The sequence below is a fragment of the Anser cygnoides genome, chromosome 16, assembly GCF_040182565.1.
Source record: "Anser cygnoides isolate HZ-2024a breed goose chromosome 16, Taihu_goose_T2T_genome, whole genome shotgun sequence".
Taxonomy (NCBI): domain Eukaryota; kingdom Metazoa; phylum Chordata; class Aves; order Anseriformes; family Anatidae; genus Anser; species Anser cygnoides.
In genome coordinates, this window is record NC_089888.1 from 5,931,184 (window position 1) to 5,956,125 (window position 24,942).

The 24,942-nt window shown below is 51.5% G+C and overlaps 1 long non-coding RNA gene across 1 annotated transcript; it reads left to right on the plus strand.

The window, feature by feature from the left end:
• The first annotated feature begins 8,309 nt into the window (after positions 1-8,309).
• On the plus strand, positions 8,310-13,084 carry LOC106042022 (uncharacterized). The gene is made up of 4 exons (XR_001210878.3): positions 8,310-8,442; positions 9,873-10,050; positions 10,130-10,254; positions 11,513-13,084. It is a non-coding gene; the product is annotated as an uncharacterized lncRNA (long non-coding RNA).
• Positions 13,085-24,942: the final 11,858 nt, after the last annotated feature.

The window sequence follows — 24,942 nt, forward strand, 5'->3', positions numbered from 1 at the left end:
TTCTCTGTGCTGCTTCTTTATGTGGTGTGCTTGGGATTTATGGCATTTTTTAGGGCACCCTGAAGCTCAGCTTTGCAGGAGCATCACAGGTGGCTTTGAGTGCATTGATTGCCTGTGGCTGCTCTGGTGGCATTGCTGGTTCCTGGGGGCTGCTCTGCTCTGCAGCGTTCCCCCTGCTTCAGCATGTGGAGAGCCCCTGCTCAGGTAGGCTTAAAAGTGCCTGTGTGAAATTTGGATCTCTGTCTGAGCTGATGGCTCTGGACCAGGCAGAGGAGCCGTGATATAAAGCACAGAGAGGCTTAGGAAGACAGAAAGGTGGTGCAGCACTCCTGGAGTGGGTTTTGAGATGTGGGAGAGCCTCTGCTGCTGGTCGGGATTCATTGCTTGTCAGCTCCCGGTGAGTGCTCGGCCCCCTCCTCGTGCTGTCCTGGCTCCCGGCTCAAACACAAGCGGCTGCCTTGAGACTGATGGCTGGCAGCAGCGATAAATCACGATCGCAGCGGCTAGCGGTGAGTTCTGGGTGCCAGTCAAGAAGCAGCCGCTCGGAGCAGTTACCCCCGCAATGGGCAGCCTGGGCGGTGAGCAGTTAGCTCAGCGCGGCTCTGGGGAGTTGCGTTTGGTTACGGGAGTGACTGAAGTAGGCAGCCACTGCTGCGGTGTCGGGCACGCTGCTAACGAGCAGCCTGGTTTAATGAGGGGTCTGGGGGATGAGGCAGCCCCCCCATGCTGCTTGCCAGGCCCTGGCCTTCCCCTTCCTACTGTGGCCTCTCTGATCTCAAGATGTAAATGGGAGTGTTTTCACCGTCTGGGCGCACACCCTGAGCCTGGGCACATCAAAAACAGCAAGGTGAATGTGCCTGACCCAGGGTCAGGGTGCCACCCTGGGGACCCCCACAGCCCCCCGGGTGGGGGGGGGGGGGGGTCACGGTGCTGTCACAGGTGGGTAAGCTCCCTCTGTCACAGTGTGCCCCCTGAGGAGGATGGGCTTTGGCTACAGATCCTTTTCTGACCCTGAAGCGTTGAGTTAAAGGTCTTGGCACAATAATGACAGCAGTTTTGTTCATGGTCCCCTAAGATGGGTAAGGATTAGGCATCTGAGCCCTTCAGGAGCTCTGGAATAGCCATGTAAGATCACCTTCGGGGTGCTTTGTGTCCTTTTAGGGAGAGACTGTGGGGTTTGGGGTAGGCAGCAGAGCTGGTGTGGATGTGAGGCGAGCTGGGGTGGGTTGTGCCTGGGTGAGCACACACTGGTGGCTTCCTCACAGGGGATGACAAGCCTTAAGCACATGTTCACACCAGAGAGCTTGTTAGTGCACTTGTCCATCACAGGGCACACACACATTTCCTCTTGAATCCCGGATCAAAGCTCTGTGATATTCAAATGAGGAGAATCAGGCTGAAAAACAAATCATGTATGACCATGATGGGCCCTACTGCTTTTTTCCTCACCCCTATTTCTGCCTCTTGAGAGCTGCCGTTTCCCTCTGCCCAGCTGCATGGCTCTGTCGTTTTTTCCCAGCCGAGGAGGAGGAAGGTTTGATGTTCCCTGAAGTGCTTGGGCAGCTCTCCTGTGGGTAGGGTAGGAGCTAAATATAACCTGGGGAGGGAAAACAGGGGCGTGGGGCAGGAGTGAGAGGTCTGTTTGTTTTCCTTCTGATCTCTGAGCCCTGTTATGTTTCATTGCTCTGCAAACAGGAGGTCTGGAAAGCTTCCTCTTTCTCCCGCACCACTGCAGGTCAGCTGGGAGTGTAGTCCCCACACTGGAAGAAAAACTTACTAAATATGTCTATATTTACAGTAACATTGGAAGAGTGGCATGAAACTGCACCTCTATTTACCTTTTCCAGGATAGATTTTACTGTAAATGTTCAAATAAACTACTCGTGTAAACAATTGCTGCAAACTTGCACAGTGCCTGCATGTACTTGCACCTTGCTGCTGAGAACTTACATCTCTTGAGTAACCTACAACGGGGGAACAACCCTTTATTGCAGAAAAACCTACTGAAGGCAATGCGGGCAGGTGCTTTCTGTGCGCCACATCTCGAGGAAAGTGAGGCATGCCCAGTATGTTTGCTCTGCGTGTACCTACAAGGATGCGATCCCCACTGCCTACAGCCTGGCAGCGCTTCAAAGGAAGCCCTGCCATCGCAGGGAGCGTGGTGTTTGAGTAGCTGCACCAGACAACAAAGGTGCTGTGTCAGGAATGTAAGCGAGGCTCCTTGTGCCATAGAAAAGGCACGACATGAAGTGAGGCTTTAAGGAAGTGGACTGACTCCTTCAGTCTGTTCAAGCTTGCTCAGCTCTCCTGATTTCTCAGAAGATGCCTGACTCTTTAGGAGGTTTTCTGCCTGGAAATGAAGTCTCAGTGTCATGAACAAATGTGACCAGTCGTGAGCAATTGCTGTAACCAAATGTGAGTTTGGAAAACTGACTTTGCCTTTTCTCGTGAAGTTCTGGTTTATGGGAAAACGAACTGGTTTCACTTTCCTGTTCTGGCTTCTAGTGCCACCTGCACTGGTAAAAGCACAGCCACGAGTAGCTGCTTCTGTGTGTGCTGACCACCCGTGGGGCTTCCTCTGGTCTTCAGCTCCTGGATCAGTTACAGGACTTGAGCAAATGGCACAAATGCCATCTGACACAGGTTGCTTTTAAATAAGTTCTCCACCTGTTCTACACAGGAAAACAAATCCTAACCCCTGGGGTACTGCATCACATTGTCCTCCACCACCACCAGCCATCTGTGTGTGCTGTCCTCTGATTTGGGGTTCTCTCTAACCCAGGGCACGCAGAGGGGATGTCTGAGTGAGCTTGTCCCGGGGCCTCACCCTGACCATGGCCAATCCTGGCAAATCTGGAGAAATAGCTTAAACACTGTTACTTTTTGAATTGGACACAACAAAAATGTTCTTTCCTTCCAATTTCTCTCTTGAACCTTACATCCATGTGAGCTGGCAAGTTGCTGTGATGTGCAGAAAGCTAAGGTCGAGGGCTCCTGCACATTTGGGATGAGGGTTGCCACTTCTTTCTTCTCCCAGTCTGGGTACTTCAGAGCTGTGTGAGCTTCCCCGTTATTTCTTGTCTCTCAAGGATCAAAGTTCAGCTCCAGGAATATCCCAGTTCCCCAGCTCTGTCCTTTGCAGCTCAGTGCCCTAGTGGCAAACCGGCAGCAGCACTCCCCACCACTGCGACCCCAGTCTGTGTGTCCTGGAGACGCTCCTTTATTCTCCAGACTTGGCGGAGATGCACGGTGGCAGCATAGGACTTGAGTGGAATCAAAATTGCATTTTAATTGTAAACATTTGTCCAGAAATTAATGTTTCTGAACTAATGTTTCTCTCCAGCCACTGCATTCAGAAACAAATGACTCTTGCTAATTGATTTTCCCCATATAGCGGGAAATGTACTTGTAGAAATCATCCAAGCATAATTGAAAATTCCCCCTCTTTCAGCAGGTATCCACATCATCACTCAACTGATGCATTTGCTCGTCCTCTGGTAGTTATCACCTAGGAGTTGCATGGCTGTCTGTGGGGGAGGGTTAATTTTTCCTAACCTTTGTTTGCTGAGCTGAATTTTGTGACAAAAATCAATATATACACAGAAGCCTGCTGAAGTTTGCTTAGAGTCCCGAATAAGTGTACCCACAGGGGAAATGTTGTTGATGGCTTCCTGCTTTGGTTGGAAAGGTGTATTTGGTGTTTTCACACCTGAGATCAGCAATGCCACCACTTGTCCCAGTACGTAAAACAGTTTTGAGGAATATCCAAAGGCCTTTAGCAGCCCATCACTGGCTCCTCCCGCAGTGGCCAAGCTCATTTCCAAAGTCCTGGTCTATGCTGTGCCAAGCCGACCGTCTTGAAACCCTGGAAGCAAAACTTGGAAACTTATCTGAGCTGTAAAACTGAAACAGACCTATTGCATTCTGCAGATGGTGGATGCTTAGGGGAAGGCAGGGAAGCTAAAAGCCTGCTTAGGAAGAAAGGATGGTACGGTTGTGTTCAGAGGCTGCTAGAGGACCAAATTACACCTTTGGGTACCCATGTAAGATTTGTATGTGATATGAGGTTATAGGATTTGTCTTGCACCGGGAGTGACTGCATGAGCAACGTTTGGGGCTCCTTTGGAGGCTGGGGCTTCCAGGCAGCAGCTTCCCAACCATGGATTGACCTCTGATGTCTGGGCCTTGGAAATGCTGAACCCCAGGAGTGTGGGGTGTATACATCTCTAGCAAGCATACAGCTTGCAACAACAGCTCATGGTGCCTCTGATGGTACGAGTCCACCCTGCTTCACACAACTTGCTTGCTGTGCACCTTCTGTGGCAGCCCATGGCCAGCCCTAGCAGTCATGTAGTGCTTTCCAGTGGCTTTCCTCTGACGCTTTGACCTCTTCTGTCAGCCTGAATAGATGAACATAATCTGGGTTTGCTCAAAAGAAATTTTGTGGTAGAGCTTCTCTTGAAGATCAGATAATCTGCTTTTATTTTGATGTTTTTTAATAAAGCTGCATAACAAAGGGTTTCCTCATTCCAGTGATACTGACTGTAATGTGCTCGCAATAATTAATGCCACTACTAATGGAAGATTAGAATTCTGCCTTAATTATATCATTAAGATACATTTCATGCATTTAATTGTTTTTGTAAAATGACAGCTAAGCTCTCCTGCCTCATATTTCCTATTTCCTGATTCAATTACTTCACATGCAAGGGCAACCTGCTAGTAATGGTGTTTCACAGCTTTTGCTTTCCAGGGGAAATCAAGTGGTTTTTGGTTAGATATGCCAATACATTTCAGGTTAGAAACACTTCCCCGTGCTGTTTGTCAGTGTTGGTGTTGAACAGATGCACTGAACTCGCTTCTCCTTGCTGGCCTACATTTAATGAAAAATAGGAGTGTGGGGGGAGAAGCATCAAGGCAGGCCTGGGAAGACCAAGAAGGTTTAAAATCAACCCTTACACATGTCCTGCTGCATGAGGAGGAGGTGAAGGTTAGCTGAAGCGTGCCATGTCTGGCCCAAAGGCAGGATGAGGGACTTACGCCTCAGGGACTTGGGCCTCAGGCCTCAGCAAGACTGACCTGTGGGCCCAGGGAATCACCAGCAAAAGTTCCTGGTCTCAGTAACACAAAATGCAGCTGGTGGAGAGGAGCTGGCAGCTCTGAGCAGGTGGCATTCCCTGCTGTGAGGAACAGAGCTCAGCGGTGAGAAGAAAGGCTGGGACTTGTTTTTGTCCCCAGCTTTGAAGCTGGTTTAACTGGCGTGAGGCAGTGTGACCACACCAGGCGGGGCTGCAGCTCTGGGCCTTCCTGTGGGGCAGCAACAACCAAGAAGTTCAGGACTTCTTACCCCCTGGACATGTGCAAAGCCTTCTCTCTGAAATAAAATCAGCCTCTGTCTCAGCAAGGCCAGAGCCACTTGCCCACAGTGAGGCCAGTCTTCTGATGAGGCATCTAGAAGTCATACGAATCCGTGTGGCCCACTGTGGTCCAAAATAAGCCCTAGCACTCATAGCAATGGTGACGTGCATGCATGTGTTTTGGATGAGTAAATGCGGTTTTCACTGGACAGGAATTTGTTACGTTTGCAATTCCCAGCTGCTCAGAGCGATGGGAGTGGTGCGCACACTCTGCTCCTTGGGCCTTGTTTGACTGCCACTCCCTCCCAAATCTGTAGTCATTGTTGTATGACTGCACAAAAGCAAAATTCAGGACAAGTGGTTAGGAAACAGGGAAATCTGACTATGGTAATTGCTATAGAAAATATCGTTAAGTTGCCTTGAGGGGGAGATATCTTTTTGCTTGAGCATTGCCACTGGATTTTTGGACCATCTGAGAACAGTCAAAACTCCCCGTAAGGCCATCTGGATTGTTGCTGCTGTTTGCATTACAAAGCCAGATGCCAACCAAGTGTTGTACATGCTATTTGATCAAAAGAAGATATTCAAGTGGATTTGTGCAGATGACAGAGGGAGAACATCCATGCCATGCAACAGATGCAGCAACTGGTAAATACCACAAATCAGTCAGCGTTGAGTTCTTTCCAAGCTCAGTTCTCCTTAGGTTGGAGACCCCTGACTACTCTTCGGTACTCTTTGGTTTTCTTACTGGTGCTAAGAGCTATCACTGGATTTATCTTTAACCTTTATGGCTGGGGAGCAGGGGCTGGGTCTGAACTGCCTGTGCTGTGGCAGGGGAAGAGGATAGCAGGTGAAAGGAGACTGAAGAAAACACTGAGCCCTCCCTTTCCGCCCTCTGTAAAATATGGCTAAGTATGAGACACCATGTGCGTTTGGCCTTGTATAGGGAGGAGACACTATAGAAATACTGATTTATATCAGAAAAAGAATCCTGAGTTAACTAGAGTTTCCTTCTGTCACCAGATAAGTTGCACTTGCCTTCAGCTCCTTCCCACTGACACTAAGCTAAATGGCACTCTGAGAAATTAGAGACACACCAGATACCAGAGAGCTGAATAAGCGATGTGAGGGCACTGATCTGGATTTCCACACTATGGAAAGTATCCTTGCATCCTTCTGTTAAGAAGCTGAATTTCTAGTTCAATTTTGCTTACAGGTTCTGTCTGTAGCATTTTGTCATTAAATAGCTTCCTCCCCATACCCCTCCTCCTTGTGATTATTAGTAACAAATTTTTCAGTTTGAGTTTTATTGCAGGTTATCCACCAAATTTGGGGACAAAATAGACAACCATTAATTGTTTTCTCAGAATAAACCAATATAAATTCTCAGTGTGGCCATAACAACAATGGTTGTTTCCCTGTGATAAAATACTCAGGTAGGAAATGACGAAATTATAAATTAAAATAACAGTAATTACTCTCTGCAAAGGTTTTCGTTGCTACGCTCAATATCTTCTTTGAGCCCTTTCGTGAACGTAAGTCACCATAAGCAAAAATAAAACTAAAAATTCTTTTTCCTAGAGATTGTTGCGTTACATCTGTTGTGTGGGAAATAACAACTCTGACTTTTTGTTTTGTTTGGGATTTCAGAGTGGTTTGTGGATGGGAAATTTCAAACCAATACCATCAGGAGAAATCAACTGCTTTTATTTAGCTAAATTTGAAATGTTACATGATATTATGAGTATTTTTGTATACAGTGTGTGTATACATATGTATACACACCTTGAGATCAATATTAATATAGAAACAAGACATTTACTGTATCAAAATGAGAAGAAAACATCAACATAGTTCTTCACACTTTCCTACTGAAAAATGCCAAATCGTGCATGTTGTCAAACTGCCGGCAACATATTGAGCTGGGTGCAGCTGAGCTGAGCCCAGGCTGTGCTGTGGGGAAGGGTATTCATAGAATCATATCCCTTCCTGGGCTCAGCACCCTCAGTGCTGCTCACACCTGCCTGGTGCTCGGAGCACGGGGGGGATTCGGGAGGTCTCTCGCACGGTCCCAGCACGTTTCGGGTGGCTGACCCCAGAGAGTTAGGTGCAGGTCCCTGTGCCGATGGACACCCAGGAAATGCTGCAGAGGATTCAGTGTCTGCCCTGACACTGAGCTCAGTTGCACAAATGCATGAGAAGCCTGGCAGTCCTGGTGTCTCCCTCTTCTCTTTCTTCACGCAGACCTTTGCAGCTTCTCTCTGTAGGAGGTTTGACTACTACACTGCCTTCACAGTCCTTCCCTGGAAAGTGAGAGATCATTGCATGGAAAGGATGTTTTTAGATTGAGTGAGCAATAAAAAGGGGAGGAATAAGTACAAAATACAATGTGATATCACCCTCCTGCACTACTGCAGAGCCCGCGGGTGAGATACCTTCCCCTGCTCCTCCCTTCCAGCAGGAACAGGCACCTCCCGGGGAAGAGAGGGGCTGTCCCCATGATCTGTCACCAACACAGGGCTCTGGAGAGCATCATCGGCAGATTCAAGAACCAAATGTGTGTTTTGAGTGTTTCTGACCTGGATTTGGGGCTGGAGGAGGCAGGCAGGAGCTCGAGGGGGAGCTGCCCAGAGCTGCTCTTGGGGCATGGTCCAGGCACCAGCTCCATGTGGCCGCTTAATGCTTCCCCCTGCTCCTTAGCTCCTTGTTTCACCTTAATCTATTGAAATGATTCCCTTATGAACTAGTTCCTGATGTCCTTATTAACCAAGGAGTAATTAATTATTAATTAAGCAGCCTGGGCTACTTATTAATTCAACTTGTTAATTAAGTATAGGACATTAACGAGGCAGCTTGTTAATTGAGGTGCTGGGGGAAGGCGAGGAAGGGGAGGCAGCAGCGGAGCAGTGACCATGGCTTCTTGTTGAGCTGTGGGTTTGTGGGATCTTCCTGGGCCTGCTATCATCGCCCCACAGCAATCCGTCCAGAAGAGCCACCAGGACCTGCAGGATGATTTCTTAGTGATTTACACAGGGCTGAGCCATGCTGGGACGGGGACAGCACCAGCCTGACCACGGGGATGTAGGTGAGGATAGCTCAGAGGTGTGGGTGGTGACGGGGAGCTGTGGCCTCCTGCTTTCATTGGCCTAACTGAAATTCACATATGGGAAATGTGCTCGTTGAAACGACTTCTGCCCAAGTTGAAAGATGTGCAGTTTAGAAACAATAATCAGAGCCAGGGATAAACAAGGGCCCTCTGCTTCTCCAGAGACTTTGCAAAGAGAAAGAGCACCATATCTCTTTCTGGGAAGCTGTTCTGAGGTCAGAAAGAGCAGAAATAGGGAGTCACATTCATCCTAGTTGAGTTTTTTAAGACTTGCAATATTATGCAGATACTGAAAAACCAGTGCCACAGACAGGCATGTTTCCAGTGGCAGCTACCAAAACCCAGCAACGCTTGCTGCCCTTCTCATCATTGCTCACCAGGTTTTGGAGGCCGTGACTCAGAGCAGAAATCCTCTGACTAGTTTTTGGGGGTGGGTTCTTGGCTCAGGGTGGCAGGAAGGTCCCAGGCTAACCACCAGCGAGGCGACCGTTGCAGCTGCAACCCTGACTTTCGATACTGGTGCAGCCCTCTAGGTAAAGGAGACTCAGGGTATGTGAGGGGAGTGCACTACCTAAGAAAGCTAAGAAAGGCTTTAAAACAGCAAAAAAGGACTCCTTAAATGTTAAAGTTTTGTGAGATAACCCCATGCTGACATCTTACTGGTATCTGGTAATCGGGAGTGGTGGGGTAATTTTGGGATGGTTTCTCTGAAGAGCTTGTTGATGGGCCACTTCTTGGCAGGAAGGCTCCAGCGTCACTGGGTTTGTTCCACTGCTACTGCCATTCCCCAGGCTAGCTGAAAATAAAACCATTTCTAATAATTTCTGAAAGTTTCTGAAAGGAGCTGGGGGAGGGGGAGAGCTAATGAGGAAAACATACAGCGTTAGAAAGAGAAGTGCATTCCCTGAAGTCAACAGCGTTAAAAAAAAAAAAAATTTTTTTGAATATTCATTTCTACGGAGATTTTCCATCCCTATAATTAATTTGTCACAAATACACTGACAAAGCACTTCTGGTGCTGTGATGAAGGCTAGAGGCAGAGGTGTACTCAGCTTCTTTTTGAAGAAAAATAACCAGCTATCAAATAACTTTAAACTCCTAAAGCTTTACCAGCCTGATCTTACTGCTTTCATCAAAGAGTGCTACTCGCTCTCAAAGACAGCTAAAGCTATTGAAAAATCGTTATATGGCTTTACTTTTGGTTGATCCAATCCCCTTCTGGTGTACTGGCCTATTATCTGCAGCAGTGCTTGGATTCAGGAAGGCTGGAGGATGGCTGTAGCTTTTTTCCCCTGCACCCCTCCCATCCCAGCCCCGCTGAGCCTGGGTGCACAGCACAGCCCGGTGGGCCTGGGGTGACCCCTGCCCCTCGGCTGCTGTGATAGACGTGGGGGGTTTGTTTGCTTCAGGTGGAGAGGGAAGAAGAGAGTGACATTTTTAGAATGCCCAGGACTCAGTGCTGGTGGCTTTCCCCTCCGTTCTTGGAGGGAGCGGTGACGTTGGGTCCCCGGGACTCTCACCTGAAGTAAAAGATCCCTGAGAGCACCAGGCAGCGAATCGATGCCGAATGTCTCCAGTGGCTGACAGGTAATGATCCCTGCCAGGAGGGATGGGTTGGGTTGGGGATTTACTCCTCAAGGTTCCCTCCTTTGTCTCCCTCCCTCAGAGCCCGTACTGCACGAGTAAGGGACAGACGCCCTCGTGGGCCCAGATCCGTGGGACTGCTTTCTGATGGGAGAAGGATGAGACCCGACTCCGTGGCCATTACTCACACCAAGCAGTACTCGCTCAGTAAGTCTGTTCGTGTAAATAAGTCTTCGCTGACGTGAGTAATGGTGGCAGATTCTGGCCCTGAGTTATTACACGAAACTATCTCAGGCTCAGGAGAAAGCTGCATGATTCAGAGCTAGCCTTAAAAATAAAAGTTTTAAATCCCAAGTTATAATGTGCCATTTGGCTCCTGCTGAAGTTGGTCTAAAAAGGCTGTGCTGAATAATAAAAAAGATCAAGCTTTTGATGTTGAGTTGCATGTTCAAGCATAAAATCCAGCCTTGATGAAGCTTAGCCTGGCTTATTTCACTCAGGCAAAGACACTAAACAAGAACCTTACACTATTTCTCATTTAGAGGAAATGTCTGTGCGTTTAAAAAAAAAATACTTGACAGATAAGTAATTAGGAAACATCTGGCCAAACCAAAGGCAACAGAAGTGATTCCAATCAAAGGTGGCTCACTGAAAGCTTTTCATCTCGACTCCAACAGAAACGGCAAACTTAGTGCTTAAAAAAAATTCCAGCTTTCTGATGAAGTGTTAAAAAGGCAGACAGCGAAAAGTGCATATACAGACACCCAGCACAGGAGGCTGAACACAGGAGGAGAAAAATACTGGGCTGTGCATATGTGGAGGTGTGTGCCAAGGGCCCTGAGGCAGGGCCAGTGCTTTGACACTGCTGCGGTGTCTCTGATGGACTCCCCAGTCCATCCCTGGTGCCGTGACGGACACCTTGTTGCAAAGGGTATGGCCGTGGCTGCCTTGCAAGCCCCAGGACCGGCACCAAGCGGCACGTCCTGCCTGTGGGCACCTCTAGGGCAGCAGGGGTGAGGCTGCTGCTGGTGCCAGGCTGGGTTGCAGGAGCTGAGGTTGCTGCAGCCCTGGCAGCTGTTGCAGCATTTATCTTCCTCAAAAGCTTCATCCGAGCTACGCACAGAGCAATGGCATATTCTTATCGGGGGTTGGGGTGAGCGATGCTCCCTTTCAATAGGCTCTGTTTTGCTTGGCGTGATGGTTTGAAGATCTTTTCTGTGCATCTAGTGAGCAGCAATGGTTTGGAGGCTCTGTTAAAAGAAATACCTGAATGGTTTGTCTGCTTCCCTCCACTAATTGTGCTGGAAGGACTTTGGTGCGCTCCTCAAGAGGCGATGTTTTCTGATAACACCTTGGCTGTTGCAGCTCCTGTTAGAAATGGTCCCCCCTGTTTTTTTTAAATTTTGAACAAGCTTCATTTTGGAGTTTTGGGGCAAAGTTTTAGATTTCTCTTTCTCCCTGGCAGGTCTCTGCGGGTCTAGCCTCCATCTCCATTCCCTCGTGGTGCTCCCGCACGGTGCCTCGGCAGAGGCTTTGCAGGCACTCAGCGTGACGAGGATGGCAGGAAGGAGAGGATCGGTGCTCCGACACAGCAGCCATTTTAAGCTGCTTCTTCCACAGCTGGAAATCATTGCGATAGCATCAGCTGCCAAGGAGAGTTATGAGATTTGGCAGGATTCAGAGGGAAAGAGGTAGCAGCTAAATCACTTGCGAATAGCAAGCGCTTCAAAGGCAGAGCGCGGGGCCCCGGCTGGCGGGCGGGTGCTGTGCCGGGACGCATCCGGACCCAGCAAGGGTGCTGGGGGCAGCACGAGGCTCCGAGCAGGGTGAACGGCACCCGCAGGGCCTGACCTGCTCTTTGTGGCCCCAACAGCGTGTCCCCAGCCACAGGCAGCTGGGACACCTCGCAGCTGGAGCTGATGCATTATTCAGCAAGGAAATAAGTGCTCTGCAACCCCACCGCAAAAAAAAACACTCTATAGTGCAAGGATAGGAAGCATACAATATATTCCTCTCCAAATTAATTGCTATTATTTTGATTAAAACACATTATCATATAAATATTTGATTAAGAATGTGATTAAATCTTTCTTGCTTATGAACTGTGACAACTTTAAAGTCTAACCTTTTATAGCTTGGCACCACATCATTATTTTGCTCATTAGCTACGTTTAGTAATTCGATCTCATAATATGCTTTGCCATTTGGAACCTGCCTTTGTGTGCCAAGTTCAAATCGATGCTGTTAGTTATTTGTGCCACTGCAGATAATTAAACAAAAATTAAAAGCAATTTAACCTTGCAGTCTGGCTGCGGGTGGATCGGCGTTTGAGCACAAGTCAGCGGAGTTTGTTCTGCTGATGGGACCTGCGTGGGAAGGGGGGGTCCGAGGTGTCTCCTGGGGCACAGCAACTGCAGGCACGTATGGAGGAGCCCAGCCAAGAGCTAACCTCCAAGGGGAGACATTTTCTATTCCCCCAGGAACAGAGGTAGCTGCGGGTAAGGCTGATGCCCACCCACCCCGAGTCCTTCTGGGGGCTCCAGGCAGCAGGAACAAGGCTTGTACATTTGGACAAAGCTGTGTACTGCGGGTTCCCCTTGTCCCTCAGCAGGATCAGGCCCTCGCAGGCAGTCTGGATGCAGAACGATGCCTCTGTCTCTCCCAGCTTACTCCAACCAGCCAGAGCCCACTTTCCTAATTTAAACCGCACACAAAAGCTTGCCTTACATGGTCACGGATGCTATTTTTAGGTTTGCCAATTAATCCAGCTCCATTTGAGCTGGATTAGAAATCACATACCCCCTTAATTATAGGTGTATAAACTCCAGACTGGCAGCTGTTTTGACATTCTCAGCTGGGAAATTTGCCCTAAACAGCCGCCCCCTCCCCGAGCGGCTGCGGGAGCGCGAGCCCGGTGCTGCCTGCCTTCGTGCCCATCTGCTGCGGTGGCACCGCGCCTGCTCTCGGCGCGCTTGGACGCCTGCCCTGGGACACAGGTGCCAGGCAGCGATGAGCTGAGATGGGCAGCCTCCCTCTCCCTCTTTTTTTTTTTTTTTTTTTTTTTCCCTGCAGGAAAATCTCCTCTGTGTCCCCCAGGCCTTTTCTTTCCGCTGCAGACATCTGCCAAAATGAGGCCTGTGCAGGCACTTTTGTGGTGGGGTCTCTGCTGGGGGGGCATGGGAAGAACACGCCCCACGTTTTGGGCAGTGGGACTGGCTCCTGGCACTGCAGGACCCTGAGCAGAGCTGGTGGCTGGGCAAACCCTCACTGTCCCCCCACACGGGGACTCAGAGCATGGGCTGTTGCTGCTGCTTTGGGCATTGCTCTGTGCAGCTCTGGCCGTGCCAGGGCACCTGGGACTGCCCGTGGCACCTTTCTGCATGCACATGGATAACACAGGCAGTTGTGCTGGGCTGTGAGGGTGCCGTGCGCTCCCCAGGGGCACGGAGCGGGCAGAGGCGTGTGGGCAGCACTGGGAGCCCCGCAGCCACTGCTCTGGGTGCACGAGCAGCGGGATGCTGCCCCTGGCCCCGGGGATGGTTCCTCTCTGGGGAAAAGGAAGAGTGAGGGAGGAAGAGATGGGCTAGAGGCAGGGCCAGGCAATAACATTTTTTTTTCCGGGCTTTTAACTGTCGTGCAGCCTTCATACCCTGCGTAAATCAGTCCCTTGGGTCACCCAGAGGAGACGTGCCCTGGCACAGCTGCTGGGGCATCACTGCTAATTGTGGCTCCAGCGGGACTGCAGCAGCTGCGGCGGATATTTGTGAATGAGCCATACCTGAGCAATGAGTTAATTCACCCACCAGCCCTGGGTGCAGCTCATGGGGCAGCTCCCAAATCCCCAGTGTGAAGCCCTCCATCTCCTCCTCATTTTAAAGCCTGGTGGGCTTCTCTTTTCTTATTTTTTTTTTCTTTTTTGGTAGCTGGAGTTTTGACAATAGCTGGCATAAATGCTATTTGGTCTTAGCAATGCTTCTATTTTTTGCTTCCATGTGATTTTAAATGCTCGTGAGCGTGCTGAGTGAAGCGCCCTGCTAGGCTGAGCTCGGCGATGCTCCTCCTGTGCTTCTCTTGCAGTGCAGGAGGGGGGCATCCCTGTGGGGCTGCGGGCTCCCTCTTACCCCCACCCACTCCCTGCACTCTGCCTGGCAGGCAGCTGAAACATCCCCTTGAAGAGGAAAAATAACTCCTTTTTGCACCCTGCTTGAGCCCCTGCACGTCCCCGTTGTTTATGTTCAATCCGGCACGCTCCATTCCGCAGGCCAGCTCGGTGACCAGGCACAGGCACCCTGAGCAGTTTTCCATTGAAGCTGTAGCCGTATACATTTGCTCATCATAGTTTCCACTGCCCATTGGAAAAAAATAGGTGAGTGTTATGACTGCCAGTGCTGCCTTCGCAGAGGGAGAGGTTTAATTCAACGCCGCGTCAGTGCGATTGGCGTCGCCTCCGGGCAGAGGCGCTGCAGGACCCACATGGTGGAGCTCCTCTGGCCCCAGGGTGCTGGTTTATGGAGCCATGGACCCTGCCAAGACAGAGGAAGGGAATGAGCTCTTGGTGCATAACACAAGGATACCAGCTCTGCCGCTTGATCATGATGCCCCGGGGTGCTGGAGGAACCCTGGGCCACCCCAGGTGCTGGCAGGAGGCACGGTGTTGGGCACACGCTGCCACAGCACCTCCTCAGACCAGATCCAGAAGGGAAAGAAGCGAGGATTTCCCAGGCTTTGGTGCTTCTGGTCAAACCAGCAATTCCCTGGCAGGCCTCTGATCCCACCTGCAGCTTTACAGAGCCGTTTGGAAAGAAATGTGTGTGTCTGGCAGGGGTCGGGAAGGGAAAAGTGGAGGTACCTGCTTTTATGGGCTTTGGAAGCTTGTACAAATTTTGGAGGACTTCTGGGGGGAGGTTTGAGGCCGTCCTGGCTGATCCCCTGGTTTTGGGGCAGTCACAGGGATCAGGGGCTGCCCAGGGCTGGGAGCTGCCTCCCCATCCCGGCTCACCAGGGGCTTCCTGCAGCTGCCCCTTTTGCCCGATGTGCTGTTTTACTTGCCCTGGGTGTCCCCACGAGCCAGCACCAACAAGGCCGGTTCCCAGAGGCTGTGCTGCCAGCGCCAGCCCCGCGCCTGGCAGAGAGCCTGAGCGCCCTGCTTCTGCCCTGAGTCACGCCTGTGGCACCAGCCCCTCTCCCACTGGGCTAAAGAGCAAGAAAAAGCAAGAATGTTTCATCTTTGAGACTTCATGATTAAAAACGGTTATCAGGGGGTGACTCAGGGGACAGCAATTCTGCCCATCCTCACCTGGCTCCTAACAGAGCAAGGAAATGCCAGCGGCAAATTCCAGAGGCTTTATGCATCACCCGGGTGGCCACCCTCACCGGGACCCACACCCGAAACCTTCACCCAGAGGCAGCTGTCAGATGCTGCTGAGAGTGGGGCTGCTCCTGGAGCAGGATCTGGAGCAGGAGAACGTTCCTGGCCCTGGCTGCGGTGGAAGAAGGTTGCTGGAGGTGCTGGCTCCCTCCGTGTCCTCGCTGGTGGTGGTCACGCATCCAAAGTCTCAAGGGGAATCGAATATTTTGGAGTGGCAGAGGGAACTGCCTGCGTGAGAGGGAGCTTGAGACCTTGAAATTCCCCTCCTCGATCCTCCTGGGAATAAACGAGTATCAGAGTCACAGATGGGGGGCTCCTCTCTGGGGCTGGAGCCTGCAAATGTCCCCAGGGTCCTGTCCCCCTGGGGCAAAGCAGAGGCTCAGCTCTTACAGCCCGTGTGGAGCCGGGTAGCTGCCCTCAGATGTGCTGCCAGTGCCACCTGTGGTGTGGTTACGGCAAGCGCTAGGCCTGAGAGCCTGCACAGTGTGAGCAGTCGTCCTGTTCCTAACCACAGCCTGGAGGCAGCTCGGGTCTCCTCGCCCTTGGCAAGCACCAGCAGGCAGGTGGGGCTGGTGGGGCTGCGGGATTTCCATGGGTATAAAGGAAATTGCTCATCAAAGCAGCAAATGCTCCTGCTAAAGCCCCTGTTGATGTCATGGGGAGATGGTCAGGAGGCAACACGCTGCTGCTTCCTGCAGCATTTCTGGACACACAGTTTGCAGACATCCTATAGCAACGGCTGAAAATTAGCAGCTCTGCATGCAGTTAGCCTCAGACCGAGAAGGGGAAAGGGGAACCTCCTGCAGTTCACGGCTGTGTTCTGCTCATCCCACAAACGAGAAAGCCAAGTGGGAGAAGCAACTTCACGAACCTCTGCAGTGGGACAGGGACAGAGACCTGCCAGCTCCATCTCAGTGTGCCCACCAGCTCCAGCCAGCCCCGATGCTGGGAGTATCACAGCACCCGGAGCCATCCAGAGCCCCCTTCTGGTGCCAAAAGAGTGAAAAAAACCCCTGTGAGATGAAAGAGGCCCCGCCAGCCCCGCTGCCGTGCCTTCGACTTCTTGCAATAGCCAGCGGGAACTGCAATTAACGTCTGCTGCAATTTCTTCATTATCATAATGACAGTGCTCAGCAAAATATACGGGAGACATTGACGGTGACGCCCAGATGCTGGAACCATACGATGCCACATGGAAAATCATGGCAGGGTATAAAAACTAGGCTTTTATATGGTACAGCTGCCTCTGCATAATGCCCTTGTAATTTATCAGTGTACAGCATCTGGTTCTTTGCTGTCATTCTTCAACTTTCAGACAACCATAATCTCAAGTGTCTTAATAATAACACAGACCTGCCAGACAGGGGGAGGAGGAGGCTGGGGAGGGGGTGGCGAGCAGAACGGCTCCTTTTGTGCCGTTTATCCCAAATGAGAGGGGAAAAACAGAAAAAGGGGGAGTGTGGTGGGGACTGGGGGTGCTGCGGGGCAGGAAGGTGAGGGATGCTGGCGGAGGGGCTGGGGCAGGGCCTGCAGGATCCTGCCCGCGGGGGCATGATGCAGAAGCTGCTGCTTTGGCCTGGAAGAGAGCCAGGCATCGGCTCTTTCTGGGGCTAATTTTGCTTTGTAGGTCTAATGAAAACCACTCCGCCAAGCCTGTGGTTGGAGTGTGTGCACAGCGGTGGTGCAGGGCCCGGCCCCACAGAACTTGCTGGGCCCAGCCACCAGCCCAGGGGCTGTGTGGGCTGCAGGGCCAGCACCAGGCCCCCCAAAAAACGCTGCTAGGAGGGTAGGGCATCAGCCCTGGGGCTGCAAACACTGGGGTGGCTACAAAACCACCGCACCGCAACCCAGGCCTGGCTGTCCCTCCTCCATCACTGAGGGGCTGTTGTGGTTCCAGGAGTGTAAATCCACCCATGTCACCACCATTTTGTCATGCTTGCTGCGGGACAAGGACAGGGGACGTGAGACACTGCCAGGTGGGTCGCAGCACCCCGTGCACCTGTGGGACCCAGGCCGTGGGGCTGTGTGGCCACGGGCCGTGTCGGGCTGCCAGCTGCCACCACGAGGTGGCGAGCAAAGGAGCCCGTGGGCGGCCGGGCTGTCCTGTGGGAAGGGTGCTCGGCCTTTGGCCTGCAGCAGGGCGAGCTGGGGGCTTCGCTTTTTCCCTGAGCAGGGATGAGTGCGGGGTGGGGAGCACACACAGGGACACCTGTGGGAGGGCTCGGTGAGAAGCAGGATGTCCAAAATGAGCAGAGCAGGACTTGGAAGCACGGGGCAGTGCGTCCTGTGGCCGCTTAAGCCCCCCCCAACTGAATCCCAAGAGAAGGGCTGGCACTTTCCATCCCCATCTTCCATCTTCTTCCCCATTTTCTGCAGCTGGGCTGGGTGGGAGCAGGCTGGGGGAGCCTTGTTAGTGCTGATGAGCCATGCCTGGAGGGGGGAGGCTCCGTCAGAAGGAGCTGGGCTGGGGCTGCTGCTGTTGCTGAGGGCTTTTCCTGGGTGCCGTGGTTGTGCTACCACAGAAGGTAATTGGTGGGTGCTGGGGGTGGGCCCTGGTCATGGTGTCAGGAGGCTGGTGGCTGCAGGAGCCTGATGGTGATGGTTAGCTGCAGGCTGAAGTCTCGCCCAGCTGGTGTGGTCCTCTGAAGTTACCACATCTCTGGGCGCTGTGGTCCTGTGTGTGTGCAGAGGTCCCCTCTTTGCTGGGCTGGGTGGCTTCTCCTGGCACCCCGGGGCCAGTCTGGTCCCCTGCGGCAGAGGGTAGGGGCAGCTCCCCCCATCCCGGTTTGCAGAAGGCGCAGTGGAACTGCTGAGGCTCAGCCCAGCTGCCCAGGCCTCCCCACGAGCTGTCTTGCAGCAAACACCTGCAGAAGCACCTGCAGGAGCTGAACCTGTAACCACGTGCGAGGGGGAGCTGTAGGGGAAGCTGGGTGAGTCCGCAGGGGTGGCTCTGCCTCACCGTGGCCCTGCTCCTGCCTGGGTCAGGCTGCCGGTGTCTGTGCCTAGGTGTCTGAGCTGTGGAGCAGGGGACACTGCTCCATGGGGCTGAGGCCCTGCAGTCTCCACCAGGAGCCATGCCCATGGCCCTGCACATGCCTGGAAAGCTTTAAAGGGCTGCCCGGCTGTGACTTGCGGGCTCCCATGGTGCTGGCTGTGGGCAAGATGGAAAAGCTCATCCAGCAGTGCTGTCCTGGTGTCTTCCCCCCGCACAGAGGCGTGGGGATTTGCTGGAGAAATTTCCTGTGGAAACCAGCTCACACCTACACTGGAAAAGTTGTCTGCAGAAACAAAAAGGGCATTTTATTTAATAAGTGTACCCACTGGCTTTGTGTGTGAGCTGTCCAAATACCTCTCCAGTGCTGTGATTGGGGCACTTACATGACTGCTGTTTGCCAGCCAGGCTTGGTCCTGCTGCTGGCAGCTTGGCTGTGGGATCCCCAGGAGCACACCCAGCACCACAGCACCAGGGCTGAGTCCTGGCGGGTTTGTAGTGCACAGAAACTTATGGCTGCTTTGTCCTTTTGAGGCAGGAGGTGAGCAGAGAGACTGGAGTTATTTCGTGCTGCTCTTACCATTTATATATTAAGAGATAAGTAGCACATTATGTTAACAACCAAACAATATGTGATAAACTGGAACTAGCAGTCCTAGTGGAGCCAGAAAGCTTTATCTTGGTTGTTAGATGGACCACAGGGGTGTCCCTGGCTGGAATGAGCACCGACACTGCCAGCTTTACCTTGCCATCAGAGGTGAAGTTTGCTCAGGCTCACCCTGAGCCCCTTGGCAGGTATCCAGAGGGGAGGTCAGTCAAGGTTACCGGGGTTAAACATTGATGGCAGTAGAGGGCTCCAAGGCGTGAGCGAAGCACTGTCGCCTAGTGGTAGCATTAGCTGAACCACGGGAATCTGAGCCTTGGTGCTCAGAGCCTGTGCTGGGGCAGCTCAGCCTCCTGGGGGAGGTTTAGGCTAACACAGCACCAAGAGTGTGCCCGTGACCAGGACTGCAGCTGGGAGGGGTAATGGTCACGTAAGTCCTGTCAGCATGCTTGTGCATCCCTGGGGGGGCTCCTTGCACCATTAATGCCCAGCCTCCCTGCAGCGGTTACCTGAAACGCCGTCTCTGAGACGAGATGTACTTTTAACACAAACAAGCCATCCAGCAGCACAAACAAATCCTGCTCTCCTTCATGCAGCGTCGGCGCTAAGTGACCCAAGGCAGCCTGCCCTCTGGTCGTGCTGCTGCCTGTCCCGGCCGGCTGGGCACCCGGCCTCGTGTGAAGGGACTTTGTGCTGCTTGGTGCAGGATGGGGCCGTGCCGTGCCCACCCCATGGCTTTGGCTGGCAGGGATCAGTGCCAGAGGGAGCAGCCTGGCTCTCGAGGACTGATTTCCTTCACCACATGGGGCTGGTTTGGGCAGGGAAGGAGCTGCCAGATGGACAGCATGGTGTGGCGAGACACAGGTCTCCCTGCAGCCCTACTGCAGTCCCTGGGCTGCGCACCCTGAAGGCAGCACTGCCCCTGTGCCCACCGGCAGCAGCCCCCTGCCCTGGGGAAGGCTGTGGTGGGGTAGGGGCTATTTCCCAGTGCCCCGTAACTGTACAGGTGAGTACACACGTGCTTGGATTTCTTTGTTCCCAAGAACTGAAGCATGCTGGCAGCCTGGGCTGTCTGCCCCTGCCAGCCATGGCCGGAGCCACCCAGCATCTTCCCTTCCCTGGCCTGCCCGCTCCAAACCCAGACCAGGCAGGACAGAGAAGCACAGATCCCACCAGGAAAAATCAATGGTTTTTTTTCAGGGTGGGATCTGGAACCCACCAGCCTGGTAGGGCTGAGGGGCTCCAGCCTCCCCATGGCAGCCCTGCCAGCCCCCTCCTCACACGGCCAAGCCCCAGGGACCAGCATGATCCCTGTAATTTCTGCAAAACTGGCATCATCTGCCCTGGGAATTTGCCGAAAAAGGCTGAATACAAACAAAGCCGATACGTCCCTTGGTCAATTTAACAAAGTGGCGCGTGCGTTCCTCTCGGAAAATAAAATGTTTACTCTGGTGGATGTAGTGCTAGGTTAATACATTTGGGTGAAATGTTCTTGGACCAAAGTACAGCCGTACAACCGATGCAGGAGTCCGACAAGTCGCAAAGCAAACATGTTACGCCAGCGGGTGAGCTGGAGCCGCATTCCTCAGTGTTTGTGCCCAGCGTGGGCGACCCTGGGATGGAGGAGCTGGTGGGGGAGCTGCTAAGTGACCCCTCCTTTTAATTAAAACAAGTGTCTCATTAGGCTTTTTAAGGTTCAGCATTCATTAATATGCAGGTATAAATTCACTTACTTTAGAGCTGCCTCTTTCCTACACCTGCTGGTCATGTTTTTGTGGTCAGTCTCGTATTTTTCTCCCATTGCACTAATTTTCTTTGTGTTCATAGAGCTGCTGTGCGAGGGGGGCCTGGGGAAGGCTCTGCCTTGGTCTCTGAGCTGCTGCCAGCGCTGGTTTGGGTCAGCGCAGGACCTGGGGCTCTGCTCTCCTCCAGCCCTGCCGCTCCCTTCCCATCAGCTTCTACCCTTGAAGTAATTGGCGTCAGGCAGCCTGGTAGGCCTGGGGGTTGCCGGTGAAGATTATGATCCAAAGAAATACATATTTTTTGACTAAAAACAAACACAGAGTGCTGTTGAGTTCTCGCTGCTAGCCTGGGTCAGGCCTGAGGCCTGCTTAGTCCCTTCCTCGGGGCTGGAAAGCTGCAGATGTCCCACAGCCTGGAAACAAAACCTGCCCTGGGAGGAAATGCCTTCCTGCCGCCCCGCTGGGAAGCCTGACTTTTTCTGTCCCCCTTTTTTAAAGCATCTTTTTAAATGTGGCTTATCCACCATTTCAGCTGGAGTCAGGGTGGGGAACACTGCTGGAAAATTGGGCTTGGATTTGGGCGTTTCCTCTGTGAGACCTGGAGGGGTGGTGTTGTCTTATCTCTCCTCAGTCTCCATTGGCAACGCCTATGTATGAGCTGCCGAAATGGTTACTTCATCTTAGCCTTTTGTTTTGTTTCACCGGAAACCAATACTTTGGCCATGTCAAGGCTTGAATTCTTCTGTGGCATTTTTAAGCCAGGTTCGATGGCTTGCTCAGGTCCCAGAGGTAGAAAGCTGAGTAGAAATAAATACAAGGAAAGAATTGTTGGGATGTAAAAGAAATTGAGGGGGGAAAAAAAATGGTCACAGCAATTTGGCAGAAAACCTCCATCAGTTCTTGTAGTAGGGCTCATAGGACTGCATGAATCTCTGTTTAAAGACGAGGGAGATGGTTTGAGAGCCTCTGTAAAGGCACGGGGAGGTTGGGTGGGCTGTTGTCCCATCTTCTGGTGCCCCTGTGTCCCCTGCCCCCATGTTTTGTAAGCTAACAGCATTCCTACCCAGAGCCAGCCGGGGGGTGCCTCCTTCCCCAGGGCTGGAGAGCTCGGCTCGTGCCTGCAGATGCATCCTCCGGGCTCCTCACCCTTCGGGGAGGACTCTGGACATCTCTGTCTCCTCCCAGCTCTCTGCCTTGCCTGTTTTGCTGCTGGATCTCCGGACAAGCTGCTTTTCATGGAGACAGGGGGTTATTGTCCTGTTTGTGCCTGGAGGTGATGTTGTTGCAAACAACCAAGGCAGCATTTTCGCTGTAGCTGAGCAGCCTTTGCCCAAGTGTGTATTTGCATCAGCCTGGAGGAGAGTTTCACTTGCAGCCTTATCGGCCTTATCTGTTTCTTCCCCGAAGCCGGTGCAGTGACGAGTGTTTTCTTCTCATTTATCTGTGTACCTGCTTTAGCGGTTGGCCAGAAGAGATGGGGAATGCTGTGGATATCTAAACAAATCACTTTCTTCTGATGCCCATAACTTACCCCAGGAATCAATTTTACTGAGTTGCTTATCAGTCCATGTAGGGCACTGCATTTCCCACTGCAGGGCTCAGCTCCAAATTGGAGCAGAAGCTCTTGGAAAGTTTATCTAGGCTTTGATTTCTAGTGAAGATAGGCACTATCTGCACAAAATAAGCCTTTTTGCCCTCTAACCCCCAGGGATGGGAGGCCGTGACAGGACTGCCAAAACAGAGATGGACGTAGGGCTGTTTTGCCTTTGCTTTTTGGGGTCAGGCCGTGCTAGCAGCAGCATTGCTTGGCTCCACCAGCCAAACCACAGCCTGGCCCTGCCAAGCTGCTCAACCTGCCTTTGGAGGCGCCTCTTTCCTCATTGCAAATCTGCCCTGAGCTCCCTGTGAGTCCCCAACCCTCATCCCACCCTGGGGGATTTTATCTCCTCCTTTTCCTTCCTTCCCCCCAAGCCCACACAGATGCAACCCCAGGAGGCGTCACGTGCTGCCATAGCACAGGATGTTTTCTCCTCCTCCTCTTCCTCCTCCCTTCCCAGTGGTGCTGAGGGAGCCCAGCCCCGTCCCGGAGCAGACCCACATCACACCTGCTTGCTCCCTGCCTTGTCGTTGGCAGCAAATAGCTGGTAGAGACACGGGATAGCTTGGCCTAAATAATACATGGCAGGAGCTGGGCTGGCTGTGCAGATCATTTTGCTGGCTTTGTAAAGTTAATCAGTTTACATGTTGCCATTAGGTCAGGAAAGCTAAATTTACCTTAAATAATTAATCCAGATCAATTAAACATGGGGTAATTGTGAAGAATAGTGAGAGGAGGAATGACCCTCATTTATTCCAGTCCTTTATCTTGCTTAGACAACCAATAGCAATAACACAGCTTACAGAGCTTGGGCAATGGGAAACTAATTTACATTTATGTTTTGTGATGACAGCTCTATCCTGAAGGTTTGACCTAATTACTGCATCTTGTCTCAATTTCTGTCTGGGCGTTATTGTTGCTGTCATAGTGTCAAATGCAGCTAATGCAAAGACCCAGTGGTTCCATTAAAACGTTATGTGGTGAGTCTGCTCTGTTGGGCAAGTGCAAATGAACGTTTCTGTATTTCTGAAAATTTCTGTGGTTGTCTTATCAAATATATCACCAAAAAAAATACTTGTTAGAGCTCCTGGAGGATATCTTCTAAATAAGAAACTTTTTGAAAATGACTTGTAAAATGTATTTGATAATCGTTAAAATGCTGATAGAAACCATACAGAAAACGAGTTTTCTGGCAAAGCTGTATGAAGAAGCGGTGTGGCATGCTAGAAAGCAGCATAAAGCACCTCTTGTAATGGAGAATTGAAATGCCTCTTGTGTAGGAGAACCTCACAGAGGCTGAGAAAGCTTTGGCTGTTTTAGCTGCTCTTGGAGCGGCTCGGTGGTAGCTTGCAGTAGCTTACACAGACCGTTTCTTGGGATCTTTACTGCATGAATAAGTTGGTTCAACATAACCGCAGCCAATAAAGAAGCTAGCGGAAAGGAGCACAGGGGCACACTTCTCCCAGTGACAGTTTTTTAGATGAACTCCTTGGAGGTGGGGGCAGAAGGGACAATGCAGGACGTTCCTGGAAGGCGCCTGTTCCCCTCGCTCCCACTGAGTTACAAAACTTGTTTTCCAATTCTGAGAATCATCGGCGCAAAAGGACCATAAAGAGTTTTAAAAGGACTTTCTTTGGCTTGTTTGTTAGGAAGCTCTTTGTAGCAAACTGGCAAATGCTGCTGCCTGCTGTCAAGATACAAGTGCTCCCCTGGCCTCCTCCCAGAGAAAGGGAAGGATTAGGTAAGGTGGAAATGTTTGCAGCTCTCTTAACTGGTGTAAGAATTACTTTAGTATGGTAATATCTCTGGCCCTAATTTCCAGAAAGAACAACAGCAAGTCCCTGAGCTATGGCAGACTTCAGGAGTAACACTGCCCATGTTACAGAATCTTGCTAATCTTTTTTTCAAAACAGAGACTCTTATCCCAAAGTGAAGGCAAACAGTTTCTGGCTCAGGAGGGTGTGCTCGGAGTGCCGAATTACTGCTCTGAAATGATCTCTGTTGCCACCCTTTGCTCTCGTGGAGTTTGTCTGCTTGTGGTCTGTTGTGACAGCTTTGCTTATTCTTTGTCCTCAGGCATGGTATTTTTATATAGTTACGTCTATATATAACACATTATCAAAAACATGCTGTACAGTAATAAATTGCTGATCTTTTCCCTTCTGATAGGGAAATTAGAGGCTTTGTTTCTTTGGCTGTAATTCCTGGAGATCAGCACGATAATGAAGTAGTTGATAAACTTTGGGTTGGATGTTGCAATGCCTTGCTAGCTGTGGTGCTTATCTGAATTACTTTTCAGAGGACTGATGTCCTGTCTGCATCACAGGGAGGTCCGCAGAGCTGCCCATAAATCCTTGGTTATGCATACAGTGGATTTTGTTTTAGTGTATAATCTGCCAAGTCACAGCACGCTGCTAACCCATTGTTGATCTGGCCGAAGTGCCTGCAGCATGGACATAACCTGCATGCGGCGTGGACTGCAGCTCTCTCCAGACAAATGTGGTTCTCCTTCAGCCTCAGCCTTCCCACCTGGTGGTCCATCATCTCCAAGGCCTGGAAATTCTCATGCTGCAAGGACTGTGGTGCTAATGC